This window comes from Lathyrus oleraceus, chromosome 3 (assembly GCF_024323335.1).
Source record: "Lathyrus oleraceus cultivar Zhongwan6 chromosome 3, CAAS_Psat_ZW6_1.0, whole genome shotgun sequence".
NCBI lineage: Eukaryota > Viridiplantae > Streptophyta > Magnoliopsida > Fabales > Fabaceae > Lathyrus > Lathyrus oleraceus.
The window spans coordinates 519,315,866-519,321,865 of record NC_066581.1 but is presented as its reverse complement, the minus strand read 5'-3'; positions in this window follow the sequence as shown (position 1 = coordinate 519,321,865).

Sequence of the window (6,000 nt, the reverse complement as noted above, 5' to 3'; positions counted from 1 at the left end):
GTGTATTATGTTATTCTAACCATTGGGAACTAGTGTCTAGTTGATTCTCTTGTGTTTGATCCGTTTTATCCGATTTTGGAGAAACCTTTTTCTTTAAGCAAACCCTCTTGTCCTTCAAGAGGCATACTTTGCTTGAGGGCAAGCAAGAATCTAGTTGGGGAGAGTTGTTAGATGCCAAAGTGTGTTTATTTGAGCTATCAAATATGGGCATCTTTCACTCCTTTTTGTCTAAAAAGTGTTCAAAACCGCCCTTGCTTTTGATGATTTGCAATACAATGTGAAATGATCTTGGTACCTTTAATTTGTGTGTTATTGTGTAGAAATTAGGCATGAAATGAGTAGAAAACAAAGGCACAAGAAAGATGGTAAAGGAACTAAGAAAGAAAGCAAACATCAGCAAGCTCGCTAGGCGAGTAAGGTGGCGAGGTGCTCGCTAGGCGAGCCCCCAGCGAGCTGCCAGCGAACATTCCCAGAATTTTACAGTAGCAAACATCAGCAAACTCGCTGTGGCGAGGAAAGTAGCGAACACTCCCAGTGGAAAAATCACCAACATTCGCTAGGCGAACATCCAGCGAGCTCCCAACGAGTAATTCCAGTAGCAAAACCTTGAAGACTCGCTGGAGCGAAGGAGGAAGCGTGGGCTTCGCCTAGCGAAGGATTCTTCGCCTAGCGAACATATGAAATCTGGACTTGGATGATTCTTCTGGGCGCAGGCACTTCTGGTGGCCTATTTTGGGGCTCGCTAGGCGAACCATTCTGCTCGCCTAGAGAACATGACAGCTCAGTAACCAGTATTATAAGTAACAGGAGCTACTTTTTGGAACATCATCTTTTATCTTTCATTTTCATTTTTCTTGGGATCATACTTTTGTACTTGTTTGGAGCTTAGAAACACATTTTCTCATTTTTCTTCTTCACTTGATAATATTTCACAAAAAGAAGGTGGATTCCCATCCAATCTCGATTCTTCGACTCAGATGTTGATCAACCTTCTTCCGAAACTTGTTGTGCAAGCTACCATAAAAATGAGTAGCTAAGTCCTTCATTTTGTCAAGGTTAGATGTAGATGATCATAAGCTTTGTATGTAAATGGATTGATCTTCATGTGTAAACTCTTTGATGATGAATATATGGTGAAAAACCTTGTTTTATTGATAACTCTTTGTGTTGATTTATTATTGAAAGGTATTTTCCAACTCTTGACCTAGGTTTTCATCCATCTTTGTTCTTGAGCTAGAGATAGTCTTGAATGAGTTTGTTCACTAAAAAGTTAAACCTAAAAGTTGTCATTTTGATAGATTGTGTGAGAGATCCACAATGGATCAAAATGGGAAAACCCACAATGTGTGTTAGAGATAAACACATTGGGAGGACTTTGTGGATATGTTTATCATCTAATGGAGTTTATGAGTTTTTTTGATCGGACATATGTGTCACCCCCGCGTGACCAAAACCCTTCTATTAAAAAAGAATACTGTAAATCCTTTCTAATGCGCCCAACAAACCAGTGCTAGAGCCTCCACCGAGAGTAGACAAGCCAGCGTTTAGCCGTTAGAACGCCGACCTACACAGTCGTTCATCAAAACAAAACACACCAAATATTCGTAGTAGCCCGAACTACGAATGCTCTGATTTCCTTATTTCACCATAAGGATACGTAGGCAGGAGATTGTTGTATCTTCGCAAGCACACTAATAAAAAACCTCCCATTCCCCCTCCTGGGGTCTTCATCCATATCTATCATCAATTCTAATTACTCGAAGCAAACGAATAACATTCAATTAACAGTCAAATAGCAAAATCAGACTAAAAGGTTCCCGTTGAGTACAACGGACGTGAGGGGTGCTAATACCTTCCCCTTGCGCAATCGACTCCCGAACCCGAATATGGTTGCGACAACCATTATTCTTATTTCTAAAGGTTTTCTCGATATTTTCCTATTCCTTCATTGGGATAAATAAAGTTCGGTGGCGACTCTGTTTCGAACAACATTTTTTCTGCGTTCCATCGCCGGGGATCGCAATATGCATGCAAAGTGATCGTCGAACCCTAACTTTGACAATCTTTCTAAAACCTTAAAATCAAAACTTTTATCGCAATTTCTTACTTTTTATGCAAGCTATTGTAACAAAACTAAAACCCCCTTGTTACCATAAGTTGAGAACTTAACAACTATCGAACGGCGGCAATATCACATAATCCCTGTGAAGACGATAACAAACCCCGATACTCTATCTTTATACCAACAAAATGGCGCCGTTGCCGGGGATTGTGAATTGATATTGCGAGCATCGCAATAGTTGCTAAATTTTTAACTTTTGAATTTTTGACTTGTGCTTGTTAATTTGTTTGGTTTAGTGTGCAGCTTTCGTTTTATGCGAGGGCAGGTTCCTGAGGACCAACTTCTTTTTGATCCCGAGATCGAAAGAACCACAAGGAGACTGAATAGCAGAACGAGACGAAGGAGGCAAAAAGCTAGACAACGACAAGAACAAGGAGAAGGTTCTTCTACAACACACACACCATCTTTCATACCTATCATGGATCCACCACAACCACCGCCCGCTTCCACACCATGTGTCAACAGTCTGAGGAATACAGCTCAGTTTGCCAACCACACGGGAAGGCAAGCCGAGATGAAGACGGGAACTCTTAACTTGCTATACGGAAGTCCATTCACCGGAATGGACCACGAAGACCCCTTTGCTTTTCTCACCAAATTTTACGAGATAGCATTGGCAGCCGGAGTTGATCAAGCTCAAGAGCTACCGTTGTTCAAAAGATTATTTCCTCATGCTTTGCTCGGCAAAGCAAAAGATTGGTACTTGGATCAAACACATGCAGTCATGACGGATTGGAACGTGTTGGAAGAGAAGTTCATTGAACGATTTTTCTCCCACAACCGGTTCATGGAATCCAAAACGGCTATCTCCGTGTTTTCGCAAGGAACCAACGAATCATTGAATGAGGCATGGGAAAGATTTAAATCCATGCTTCGAAAGTGCAAAGGGCACGGTTTTGATGAATTGACGCAAATCCACATTTTCAAGAATGGCCTTCAACCTAATTGCAAGACTTTGTTGGGTGCTACCTCGAGTGGTTCTTTGTTGTCTAAAAGCGCCAAAGAAGCTACTGATATCATTAACCGTATGGCTCTAAATGACCTCCAAAGTCAAAGTAGAGGCAACACTTTGAAGAAAACGGGAGTGCTTGAACTTGGGACAAATGACGCTATTCTTGCCCAAAATAAACTCATTTCACAACAAGTTGAACTCTTAACTCAACAAATAAAAGAGTTGAAAGAGCCTTCAAGAGCTAAACAAATAACTTGTTGTGAGCTTTGCAAGGGTGATCATGACACCGGGTTTTGTCCACCTCCCGGGTTCGAAGAAGTGAATTACATGGCGAACCAACGAGACTACCAACCGAGGCAACAACAACAACGACCATATCAACAACATCCTAAAAATCAACAACAACACTTTCAAGGGAATCAATGGTTCCAACCAAGGGCTAACTATCACCATAACCAAGGTTATGGGGGTAGTACTTCTAACCGTCAAAATCCTTACCAACCTCAACAACCGCCGGTCGTGACTTCAAAGTTAGAAGAGACGTTGACACAATTTATGCAAATGTCGATGGCTAATCAAAAGAGAAACGATGCGGCAATCAAAAATCTCGAAACTCAAGTTGGTCAACTTGCTAAACAACTAGCGGAACAACAACCCGGACCATCTTTTTCGGCGAACACGCAAACAAATCCAAAAGAGCATTGTAAAGCGATAACGGCGAGAAGTGGAAGGGAGTTGATTAGTGAGAGTAAAAAAAGAGATGAGAGTGAAAAAAGAGAGGATGAGAAAAAAGATGAGGAGAAAAAAATAGAGGAGAGCATTGATGGTGAAGTTGGGGAGTGGAGTGAGGAAGAAGTTGAAAAGAACAAAAAAAATGGTGAAGTGGAAAATAAAGAAAGTGTGGAAGTCGAAAAAAAATAAGAGTGATGAAGTGATGGTGGAGGGAGTAATAAAGAAAAGAGAGAGGAATTCTAGAGTTTCTAAAGGAAAGGAGGTAGTGGGCGCTACTCCAATCCAAAACCTTTCGTATCCACATGCTCCATTTAAGAGGGAGAATGAACGACATTACGCCCGGTTCGTGGATATATTCAAACAACTTCAAGTGAACATTCCGTTTGCCGAAGCATTGGAGCAAATGCCTAAGTATGCAAAATTCATGAAAGACATACTTACTAAAAAGCGGAGGTACACGGAACCGGAGACAATTGTCCTAGATGCTAGTTGTAGTGCAATCATTCAACGAACGCTTCCGAGGAAAGAGGTTGACCCGGGACGGGTTACTTTGCCGGTCACAATTGGTGATTTCTATGTCGGAAAAGGGCTAATTGATTTGGGGTCAAGCATTAATCTAATACCATTGTCTATTGTGAAGAGGCTTGGCAACATTGAAATGAAAGCCATCCGGATGACTTTGCAATTGGCCGATAAGTCGACTACTCATCCTCATGGGTTAGCCCAAGATGTATTGGTTAAAGTTGATAAATTCTTCTTCCCGGTTGATTTCATTGTGATTGATATGGAAGAGGATGACGATGCTCCGCTTATTCTTGGCCGACGTTCATGAAAACCGCACGCATGATGATTGACGTTGACGACGGTTTGATGAAGGTAAGGGTCCAAAATGAAGAAGTTACTTTTGATCTATTCGAAGCCATGAAGCATTCAAAGGATAGACGTGATAGCTTTCGCATTGATGTGATTGAAGAGGCAACTTTTGAAGTTTCTAAGCATATTCATGAGATATCTCTTATGGAGTTAGCTCTTGATGACTCCTTTGAAGTTTTCACAATTGAAGAAGAGCAAGCTCTTGATGAATGCCTAAGGGAACTTGATAGTCTACCAGAGTTACACCCGTGGGAAGTTGAGGAGGAAGTATTGAAGAAGGAGGTTAATGAAGAAAAATCACCGATTGAATTGAAAATGTTACCGTCCAATTTGAAGTATGCATTCCTCGACGAGACCGAAGCAAAGCCGGTTATCATAAGCAATCTTTTAACAAATAATGAAGAAGCCCGTTTGATCAATGTTTTGAAAAAGAATCAAGAAGCCATGGGTTGGACTCTTTCCGATCTCAAGGGAATTAGTCCTTCCTATTGCATGCACAAGATCTTAATGGAAGAGGACTTTAAGCCGGTAGCTCAACCGCAACGCCGCTTGAATCCTACTATGAAGGAAGTTGTTAGAAAGGAGGTTGTTAAGTTGTTGGATGCGGGAATGATTTACCCGATTTCGGATAGCCCATGGGTTAGTCCTGTGCACGTGGTTCCGAAGAAAGGTGGCATTACCGTAATTCGAAATGAAAAGAATGAGTTGATCCCGACAAAAGTTGCAACGGGGTGGGGTATGTGCACTGATTATAGGAGGTTGAATACCGCAACTCGAAAAGATCACTTTCCACTCCCGTTCATGGATCAAATGCTAGAAAGACTTTTTGGGCAACAATACTATTGTTTTTTAGATGGCTATTCCGGGTATAACCAAATTGCAGTTGACCCGGCCGATCATGAAAAGACGGCTTTCACATGTCCTTTTGGAATTTTCGCATACCATAAAATGCCCTTTGGGTTGTGCAATGCACCGGCTACTTTCCAAAGATGTGTGCAAGCTATTTTTGCCGACCTTATCGAGAAAACAATGGAAGTCTTTATGGACGACTTCTCCGTATTTGGTGGTTCCTTTGGTCTATGCTTGGACAACTTGGAAACGGTGCTTGAAAGATGTGTGAAGACAAACCTTGTTCTTAATTGGGAGAAGTGCCACTTCATGGTGACCGAGGGGATAGTGCTTGGCCATAAAGTCTCTTCAAGAGGGCTTGAAGTTGATCGTGCTAAAGTTGAAGTGATTGAAAAGTTACCTCCTCCGGTGAATTTGAAGGGAATCCGAAGCTTTCTGGGGCACGCCGTTTTCTATCGGCGCTTTATCAAAG